The following is an 11,501-nucleotide window of genomic DNA, read 5'->3' on the forward strand; positions in this document are numbered from 1 at the left end:
CGGAGGTAGGTGGGCAAAGGGGAGCCAGCCGCGCCGACGCAGCCGGGAAAGCCGCCCAGCAGCAGGTGGCGAGGGAGTCCGTCCCACGCTCCGCGCTCACGGCCGGCTCGGCAGCCTGCTGCGCCCCATGGCCGGGGCAGCCAAGACGCCCGCCAGGCTCTCCTCGCCGGCTGTTCCTCACAAGCCAGACGCAGGGAATCCCCGTCGGTGGCAGAAGAGGCGCCGCCGCCTCATCCAGGAGGCTCCGGTCCCCACGAACGGAACGGCTCTTCCAAGCAAGCCGAAGTGGCCCGCGCGTTCGCGGCTGCCCGCTTCAGGAGGCGACCATCCGGCGGCTCAAGAGGAAAGCCCCCGAGCAGCGCGCAGCATCCCGGGCGAAACTTTTACAGCCCCCTTCCTCCCGCTGTGGCAAGAAGGTTGCAGAGCGGCAGCAAGCCTCGCCTTCGTCATCCTCGTAGCAATAAATAATAATAATCCCCTCGCGGCTGGCCGGGATGCCAAGGGCACCATCCGCGCTCTCCTCGCCTGTCCCTTCGGAAGACAGCAGGACGAAATTCCTTCGGAGAGTCCTGGCGGGCAAGCCCTCCCCTTCTTCTGCCGCCCCCCTCGCCTTTGGTTCCACTCCCGCGCCCGGGCAACTTTCTCTCTCCGAGCACCTGAGTCTCCCCCCTCCACCCCCAATAGGCAAGGCGCATGCGCTTCTGCCCCCCCCCCCCGGTCGCCTTCCGCTGCTCGCCGCTTTCTGATGCGTTTCCCCGCGTTCGCTCTCACCCAGGGAGGAGGAGGTGGTGGGATTAACTGACCAAATTAATCTTTTCCCCTAAATGGCGCAGGAATTATCCTTTCTCCATTTAGCACTTGGCAGGGCTGTGCGGCGGGGATGAAGCCTGCAAGGACATGTGCCGCTGCTGCGCGCCAGCCCGCGCCGCGCTACAGCCAGGCTGCTCCACGAAGGTGGCGCTGGACCGCCCGAGGCTCCCCGATCGAGAGGGTCACGGAGTAACCCCCGCCCCTCCCCCTCCCTCGGGAAAATGCCGCCTTTTAGAAGTGGCGGCAGATTGAAAAGGGGGGTGCTGCTGAGGAAGCAGCTGGGCTGCGGTGAAGGGGCCACTGAATTTGGAGGGAAGTTATTTAAACACTTCATTATTATTATTGTCGTTGGTTGTTGTGGGTTTTCCGGGCTGTATTGCCGTGGTCTTGGCATTGTAGTTCCTGACGTTTCGTCAGCAGCTGTGGCTGGCATCTTCAGCGGTGTAGCACCAAAAGACAGGGATCTCTCAGTGTCACAAGCAACCCCCGCGTTCTCCGGCCGTGAAAGCCTTCGACAATACATTATTGTCGTTGTTTAAGTGTTAAATGATCAGAAGCTAGTTTCAGGTGAACTGTAGGATTTGAGTTCAATGGTACCTTAGAGATCAACTAGATTTTCAGGGTGTAAGCTTTCAAGAATCAGAAGGCCCATCTTCAGACAGGAGCTCTGACTCTCAAAAGTTTATACCATGAAAATGTCGTTGTTCTATAAGGTGCCATTGGACCCAAATCCTCCTGTTCTACAGCAGACCAACATGGCTACCTACCTAAAACTATCTGAAGAAGTGAGCTGTGGCTCGGGAAAGCTCATACCTTACCACAAATTGTGTTAGTCTTATAGGTGCTGCTGGGCTTTTGCTTGTTTCTACCTAAAACTAGTTTCAGATGGGTAGCAAGCTGTGTTAGTCTGCAGTAGTACAGCAAGATTTGGATCCAGTAGTAGCCCCTTAAAGACCAACTAGATTTCCAAAGTATAAGCTTTTGAGTCAAAACTCTCTTCTTCAGATAAAGTTGAAGAAGGGAGCTTTAACTCTCAGAAGCTCATACCCTGGAAATGTAATTGGTCTTTAAGTGGTCAATCCACTTACATGTCAAACTTAGGAAATTCAATATGCTTAGGTCTGCAAGTCCACCGCCCTATGGGAAATCATTTGAGTTTATTAAACTAATGTCCTGTTTAGTTCTTTGGACCTAATTTTAAATGGATTCAGCTCCCTCCATTTACATGAACTTTCCCATTAATCTCTAATCCAGATACATTCATCAAAGAAAAAAGAGACAAGTTAAAAGCCAAGTCCATAATATGTCAACCAGCAGGTTCACAAAGCCTTCCAAGTTCCAGCTGTACCTATTTAATAGCTTTTGTTTTTGTACTATGTGCCCAGATCAATGGAGTGTTCTGAAGCCATGGCTTATTGTAGGCCTTAGCTGCCAAGAATCCCCTATTTGCCTGGCAAAGTACTGCTGCCTGTGTCTCTTGGTAATTGGATCTGGCACCTTTGCTTCTGTGAACTTTTCAAAGTTCTGAACATTTTAATATTTTTAAGTGCTGTAATTAATATCCACCTCAAATTTAGGAGGCTGTAGGATATAAATGCATAAATAAATAAATATCTTTTGGCAGTGAGCTATTGTGTGGCAGTGTAATTGAAAGACTTCATAATGTTTTAAATGAAAAGGCTTTCACAATGTTTGTGGAAGCCCATATTGAAGTTAATATTTCAAAAATTCTTTGGCATAGCACATTTAAAGCTGCTTGTCACAGTATCATACATTCCTTTTTCAACTAACGTGGGACAAGGATATCTGGTGTGTGTGTCCCCCCCCCATATCAAACGTTACTTCACCTTTCTGTAGAAAGGTACTTCCAGTATGAAAATAGTCTTGTTCGTTTTCTGTACACACGCACAGAAATTCCTTTTAGTGATAGTAGGTTTGTCACTGAAAAGAAGAAGCTCAGATTATAGATAACATTCGCTAGTATTGAAGGAATCAAAGCTTTCTGCCCAAGGAAAAAGCTCTAGGTTCTCAGAGCATAGGGGACGTGAGATGAAGAGAGACATACTTCAAACATACTTGGTATCTGAAGAAGTGAGCTGTGGCTCACAAAAGCTCATACCCTACCACAATTTTTTTAGTCTTATAGGTGCTACTGGACTCTTGTTCTTTTCTAATACTTCAAATGTGCTCATTATATACAGAAATCTTGATTTAAACCTATTTTTTTACAATTTCAAAATTTTTGGCTTTGCTCTTGCATCACCTGCAATTCAGATTTAGTGTCATCAACTGCTGTGTTTTGGCCATACTAATCTCAGAGACCAATTGTTTGAAAATGAAGGCAAGATTGTAGAGGGAAGAGGCAACTACTTTCATAACATTTAGTCACTAAAGCTGGTATTATGAGACACCATTTCTTTTCTTTGTCAAACTTTGTTGCCGATCTCTTGTGAGAGAAAAAAGGACTGAAGCTAAAACAGGAAGGCTTTGAAGCTCCAATCAAAGTGAGAAACATTGGTTCACTTAAGTACAGACAGGAAGTAAGATGTAGTGGTCAGAATGTAAGACTATGGTCAAAGAGACTCCAGTTCAGATCCCTGCTCTGCCATGGAAGTTTGCTGGATGCTTTCAGCCTAGGCTACCTCACAAGGTTGTTGTGAGGATAAAACAGATAAGAGAACAAGGAAAGCCACTTTGGATCCCCATCAGGGTATAAATGAAACAAGTCAATAATAGTATAGTGTTGCAACTTCATCACTATAAATGATTTAAATTAACACTGTTTTCAAAAGGTATTGTACTTGAGTCCTCGATCGTTCTGTTAGTATTTTCTTAGAGATTGATCTTGAATGACTATCAAGCTAGGAGTTCTGTCAGACTGGAGGGGGTGCTTCTTAAACTCAACTTCAAAGAGGATGACATTACCAGTCTTCAAACCAGGCAGGTGCAGCTTAGACTTTTGGGGTCTGATTTGACAATTCAAGGCAATTTACTTTGAAGGAAGAAAGCGGAGGACACAATCTAATTATATTCAACAATGCCACAATGAGGCTTCAAGCCATCCCATTAAATGCCCTAAAATTTTTATTGAAAGAGAGTATTCTGGCAGCTGGCTTGTGTACAGGTTCTGTTAAGCTTGAGGCTTACCACAGAACAGGATCCTGTGCTTGTTAACCTTAAAACCATCTGGCTTTTCATTAGGGGGGGTGATAGGTTTTAAACATGAAAGAGGCCACATCATCACTGACAAAAAGCAGTATGTTTCAATGTCTGAATCTATCAAATAATTTTACTTCCAAAGCAGTAACTCTGCTCATTGAAAATGTAAACCCCAAGGCTATGGAGTTTGGTTTGCCTTCTCAAGTATCGGGCCATGAGTTCCATGGAGGTATCTATTAAGGACAAAAGAAGAGCCCTACTGGACCACATCAGTGTTTCATCTCGTCCAGCATCCTGTCTCACACACTGGCCAGCCATTTACTTTGGGGCACCAACAACATGGCATAGAGGCCTTCCCCAGATGTTGTCTCCTGGACTGGTTTTCAGGGTTTACTGCAACTGAATGTGGAGGTTCCCTTTAATCACCATGGCTAGTAGTCACTGAGACACCTATCTTCCATGAACCTGTCTAATCCCCTTTTAAAGCATCTATTCCTGATTATGTCCTGAATCTATTGCCCATCAGCTTCATTGGATGCCCTCGAGTTCTAGTATTTTGGCAGAGGGAGAAGGGTTCTTTCTGTCTACTCTCGACCCTGTGCGTAATTTTGTATCTTCTATCATGTCATCCCTTAGTCACCTTTTTTTCTGAACTGAAAAAAAATCTCATTCTTCTGGTTGTCCTGCAAATTTAATCCATTTAACTGTTTTCTTCCTCTTTTCCCTTATATCCCCAGCTAAAGGGCGGGGCAATTAACTCATAACCCCAGCTAGTAGTGGAAATGAATATTTATTGGCTCACCTAAAGTTTCCGATAGGCATTGTAGCTATTTTTTTTTGTTGCTATTGGTGTTGTTTAGAATTGTCAGCCTGAGGTCCAAAACCTGGTAAAAATGTGATCGATCCCATTTACTGGAGCATTGCATTTCGCAAGCGAATCCAGTAGCATTCTTTTTCATTTAGCATCTCAGCACATATGTGCTGCTGTATTAAATTCGGGTGTCAAGTGTGGATACATCTTTGTAAAGAATATATGTGTATCGGTTATTTTCCCAGCTGAGGCAAAAACAGCATCGACAGAGGATGCCGTGAGAAGGGAGGGGGTTCTTAAATGAACATTCAACACAGAGTTAGGCCCATTGACTTCAGTGGACTTAGAAGGGTGTAACTGGTTAGGATTCCACTGTCAGTGTTAAAAGATGCATGCCCACAGCTAGCCTTGCAGTCTGGTTTGGCATCCATGATCTCATATCCTGGCTAGAGAAAGACAATAGGCATGTTAGCTCTATTGTTTGTGGAATTACATACTTTACTTGCAGCTTCATTTGACTGATACATGCAATTGACATTTGTAATATATTTGGTGGCATATCGTGCTAACCAATATCTTGTAGTTTTCCAAGTCTAGGTACAATTCATAAAGTATCTTCTGAGAAAGCACCATTGAAATGCCTTAGAACATAGTAATTAATTTCAATGTGCGCAAAGTGTTCCTGGTAGATTATGCCCTCAGGGTGGATAGAAAGGAAACAAAGACAAAGATGCAAATACAAAACATTACAAAGAACTGCTGGAGTCTAACGGTTCACTGAATATTTGTTCATAGGATATTGCAGTTCCCAGTGGTTTTTAAGGCAAGCTTTTTAAATTGGGGGGGGGGGGGTGTTAGATGAAAAGTTTACTCCTAACCTGGAAACCTCCCTGGATTATGCTCTGTGTGTAAATATTCATTTAGATGCTTCCTAGATAATTCCCAGTTATCTACAAAGCCGTGTGTTCTTGTAGACAAGAAAATCTGACACAATTCATATAATCTTTGATCTCTTCGCTATAAAATGCTATTAAAAGAAGTTTTGTGTTTACTTAATTTTTATTAGCTCGACTCTTGACATTTAATTATTCCTTTTCAATCTTGTGTTCTGGACGTTCTATTATTTTTATGGTCCCGGTCCAAAGTCCATTGAAACAAATCTTGTTTCAAAATAAACACCAGAGCTAATACTACTGGAATGAAATCACAGTCCTTTGCTCAGCCAAAATGAGAGGCAGTAACACAATATACGTTGAAACAAAAACCACTGTGTCATCTCTGACAAATATACCCACAGTATCCTGGAAACACCACCACCACCATCAAGGTTAGGGTAGATAAATTAAGGTGATAGTAAAATGGAAATGTTCAGGACTGTTCAAGAGGGCTCTTTCGTAAAAGAATTGTAGTTTGGGATGCCTGAAAAATTAGACATCTTCCCCTTTATATTGTTTATTGGATGTATGTTTTTATTTTGATGTTTCTAATTTTGTAATCTGGTTTTGTTGCACTGTTTGTTGTGTGTATTATACTGGTCTTTATTGCATTGCTTTCTAATTCGGTAATCCACATCGAATCTCAACAAGAAAGGCAACCAGTGTTATGCCCTCAGGGTAGGTAAATAAACAAATAATAGACACTCTCCCCACCCCTGTTATCCATACATGGGAAGCAGAATAGAAAGCCACAGCACACACAACAGGGCAGGGAGAAAGAGATTAAGAGTACTTTTGCCGAGCAAAGTATGAAAAACTGAATTATTCAGGAGGGCTTTTTTACTCAAGCAAAAAGACTGTACTGTAAAGAAACACTTTAGAGAAGTGCTTTGATAAAGACAGGGGCTGTAGACCATACTACTGAGTACTTTCTTTTGATGTATTTTTGTTCCTACTGGGTAGTTTCTGCATTGTTTAATTTGTCATGTCAAATTACTTATCTTTTGTTTTAGCATTGTTTCATCTCTGTATTCCAGTATTTGAATTTACGCTTCTTTTTCAATCTCTGCAATACAGCATACCTGATTGTATTGTTTGTTGAATGTTGTAGTTATTGATCATATTAATACCCACTGTGTAATCCACCTTGACTCTCGGTGAGAAAGGCAAACTATAAATAACAAATAAATAAATAACATCCCACTGGTCAGAACACTCCGCAAAGCACAGTTTTATTGATGCTTATGTGTAAGAGGAATAAGCTTTCTGCAAAGTAAAGGGCCACCAGGACAAAGAGCAGAAACCAAAACTGAAAATTCATGGGGCCAGCATTAGGAACTGCTTGATAACTTACTGGAAATGATCATCGCACTAGGAGCTAGGGAGAGGTGGTGGTGTTGAAATGGCCAAACTCCAGATCTTTGATAGGAAAGTGGCAACCTGATGCCAATGCACTTTGAAGCTCCTGTGACACTCCAGTGCCTTTTCTTTTCTTCCATGTTTGGTCATTTCCCTTTCCTCATGCAAGTGCCATTAATTTATTTCCACAAAAAACATTCAGGTAGATTTAAGGGAATAACGGCAATGTGAGTCCTCCTGCTTTGTAGATAGTTCTCCCATTGTCTTCCACTTGCTATGGAACACTAAGGTATTGGACCGCCCCCCCCCCCCAGACAAGTAGAGTATGGTTGACTCTATGTGTTGCTTTACTTTCTTTTCAGACCTTAGTTTTTGAATCTGTGCTTTGTCAGGGTAATAAGGTAACTTGCAAGATGAGTACTTAGTCTCCCTTACATTTCTTTCTACGCTGTGGATCACTGGGTCAATTCTGGGAGTTGTGTATACATTGGACTGGAACGGTTCCAGCTAGGCCCTGGTACTTGTGCCTAGTCTGCACACGTGCTGTGTGTTCTCACATGACAAATTCAGCTCAGAGAGGCTGGTTTGGGTAACACTGTTTAATTCTTGTGAGCCTGCAAAGAGGAGAGGTGCAGTGAAATGAACCAAGAAATCGGAATAGCAATGGTACTAGCTTCTGTTAGCCTAACCCTGCCCTCCTGATTAACTGTAGCTGCCACTACCAGTTTATAACCCTGAATGACAAAAGCAGAAGAAGAGTAAAGAGTTCCTGCCAGGTCTGCATCCCTCACCCATTTTTTCTTGCTTTACTTGCATGCCTAACTGGCCTTTTCTCTGAGAGGTGAGAACTCATCTCATCCTTCTATTCCTTTCACAGGTGGACTACCTATAGCTGTTGCTATGTGTGAAAGAGGAATAATACATATTTTTGCAGCCTGATTCTATTCCCTATGTATGTTTACTTGGAAGAAAATTCCACTAAGTTCAGTGGGTCTTACTTCCCATTAATCATGCTTAATTTATGACTGCAGACTTTCAGAGTGATCGTATGGAAGTTATTTCCAAAAGCTTTTTGAGTGGAAGAGAATATCCAGTTGTGATGGACTCAGCTTAAAATGCTGGGCACTGAAACAGCAGAAAAGAGGGGAGGAAGACTGACATGTTCCTCCCTCCTTCTGTGGCTAGCCTGAAATGGCAGTTGGTGATGGAATGCTGAGACGACAGTTGGTGCTACCAGAGGAAGGGGTGGACAATTGGAGTAAACTGAAGAGCGAGGGGAGTTGGAGTCTGGCTCCTGACCACAGAGGGTCAGCCAGAGAGTCTTCCTGTGTGAGGAAGAAAGGGGAGGTGTACCCTTAAAAGGAAACATCATTGCGTTCATGAAGTACTTTTAGTCCCTGGATTAAAGTAGGACAGACAGCACTAACTCCTGCATAGACAAAGGAGATCTGGGAATTGTAGTGGGCCAAGGAAGTGGGTAGAAAGGAGTCTCCCCTTCGGCACAAAGGAACAGGGTTATAGATTGGACATAACTATAACTATATTTTCCCCTTCTTAACCATACCACTTACATGGTCATGAAGGGTGTGACAAGAAAGAAGGTTGAAGCTAAACCTCAACCACACTACTAAAGGCTTCCCAGCCCAGTATTCAGCTTCATAGGCTTAGAGAGGAGAACTTTTACCTCAGGGTAGAGGAAGGTCAGGCCAAACGTGAGTTAGATGAGGGTTTGTGACACCAGTTCTCCACAAAAAAACCTTCTTCTAGATGAAAAATCAATAAGTAATCATTTCTAAAACTGTATTGTATAATGGGAAAGTATTTTGATGAATTAGTCATTATATAAATATGATCGCAATATTTTTATACAGTGGTGTATTAGCAAAAAATAAATTACATGCTTAGGTATAGTTTCAGGTGGGTAACCGTGTTGGTCTGCAGTTAAAGAGTAAGATCTGGGTCCAATAGCATCTTAAAGACCAACTAGATTTCCAAAGTATGAGCTTTTGAGAAATGAAGGGAGCTTTGACTCTCAAATCCTGTTGGTCTTTAAGGTGCTATTGGACCCAAATCTTATGCTTTAGTTACAGTCTGCCTTTCTCACTGAGAACCAGGGTGGATTACAAAATTAGACAATCAGTGCAATAAAGAAAACCAGTATAATTTCAACACAATTTGAATCCAGTGGCACCTTAAAGACCAACAAGATTTTGAGAGACAACTTTTGAGAATCAATGCTCCCATCTTCGAATACAAGAGCGTTGAAAATCTCGTTAATCTTTAAGGTGCCATTGAACTCAAATCTTGCTGTTCTACTGCAGACCAACATGGCTGCCCACTTGAAACTATCCTCAGTATTATATTTATCATAAACAATGTAACAACTAGTTTACAAAAAATAGAAATTCAGTGCTGTATGGACAAGTTACTACATACAGTAAACAGCACAACAAATTACAACCCTATTTCTTTTATGAAAGTGCACTCCTGACCAGTTCCATTTATTATAACCCTGTTCCCTTTATAAAATGCTCTTCTCATGTCAGATATGTATGTTTTGCAGGTCTTGAACTTTTAAAGATTATCGTATGTGGCACAGAAGGTCAATAAGCCTGGCTACAGGGATTGTCTCTCTCATAACTGGAAGTATCCAGATATTTGGCATATTTGGCAAATCTTAACAGCATGCTGAACTATAAAACTGAGTTGGTGGTGAATCAGTCAAAAACAGCTTCACTAGACCGCTGACTTTAGTAGGATTGGCTCTATTTAAATGTTGCCTGTGACTGGAGTTGTGAATTGACACTAGAAGTCTCTCCATACAGTTCTGTTGTGGGAAGCAACCTCCATGCAAGAGGGCTTATTCTCATGTGCAACACATGTTTCTAAAAATATATAATATTTAATTTCCACCCAAATCAGTTCCCTAATAGTCCTATTGAAAATAGCTACAGTTTTCAGGACAGACAAGAGTAGTTTTGTATAGAATGTGTGTTTGGGTAGAAAGACAATACTTCCACAAATGTATACATAATCCTACATTTCAAATTCCACAGTGAGGAAAGAATTCATATATTGTTCGAAGTCACTGCCTTTCATCCAACATGTGATTTTGGTGGTTATCGTTAATGCTATCAGGTCTCATGAAAAATCACAAGGATTAAACCCAAGCATGCAGCTACTTAGGAGAATGCAAATGTATGACTTCCTTTCTGAGACTTTTGGTCAGGAAAATTCTATCCCCTTCCAAATCCAACCTTTTACAGCATTAAGAACCTGTGGGAAAAGGTGAGCCTCTGAAGATTAAGAGAAAGGAAAGGGATCTTTTGTGAGTTACTTTAACAAAGGAAACCCACTGTCAAAATCTTATTTGCAATCGTATGCCCACAACAGGGCACTTAAAGCCAAAATTATACTAATCTTCTAGACTCCTAGGCACAAAAAATAATTCATTTTTCAAAATAACATTGCTAAACAGCAGGCAGTGATCAAAGAGCAAGCTAGTGAATATATGTGCATTCTTTAGAAGAATTATACGTGACCTGAAATCCCAAGCCAAATGACAGACATAGCTGAGTAGGGCACAAAGCTGTGCCCTGTGGTAATAGCTTATAAAAGGGGGCCCCAAACTTGTTGAATCTATGGGCACTTTCGGAACTTTGAGAACTGGTAGTGGATGCCACTGCAAAAGGGTTGCCATAGGGTGGAGCTAATTGCAAAATATTTGGAGATTGCAAGGTGAAGCCAAGCATCCTCCTGCAATGGAGGCAGCTGTTTCCAAATGAGTACTCAGCAGATTTTAACCTTAAATCACTGTTTAGGATGTTTTGACACAGTAGACCTGAGAGTTTGTTTTTAGGTTTCTAATCCTAAGTAAAATCTGCAAACATGCATTTTTTCACTGTTCTAGCTAACAAAGTGTTCAGTCGTAAAGCATAACTTTAAGAATAAATGGCTTTATGTGCAGAATAAATCCCTGAACAAATGTAGCAGAGCTTCTAACAGTTATTCTTTCGGCTGTTGCATCATGTCTTCAGAGAGTTTACAAATCAGAAGGTTCAGTAAAGTCATATGTTGGCCTATGTAATAGCATCCGTAAGAGCTGAACAACTTCTATAACCTCTGAATCTCAGTTTTGGAATTAAGTGGAATTTGCTTTCCCCTTTTTGGGGGGAAGCTCAGGATAAGAAGCTTTGAAACGTAATTTTTTTCCCCCCTAAAGTCAATTAAGTAAAATAGTAATAATAATAATATATGATTTATATACTGCCCTTCAGGACAACTTAATGCTACACTCAGAGTGGTTTACGAAGTATGTTGTTATCCTCACGACAATCACCCTGTGAGGTAGGTGAGGCTGAGAGAGCTCTGAGAGAGCTGTGACTGACAAGGTCACCCAGCTGGCTTCAAGCAGAGGAGTGAGGAAT

This window comes from Eublepharis macularius, chromosome 2 (genome assembly GCF_028583425.1).
Source record: "Eublepharis macularius isolate TG4126 chromosome 2, MPM_Emac_v1.0, whole genome shotgun sequence".
NCBI lineage: Eukaryota > Metazoa > Chordata > Lepidosauria > Squamata > Eublepharidae > Eublepharis > Eublepharis macularius.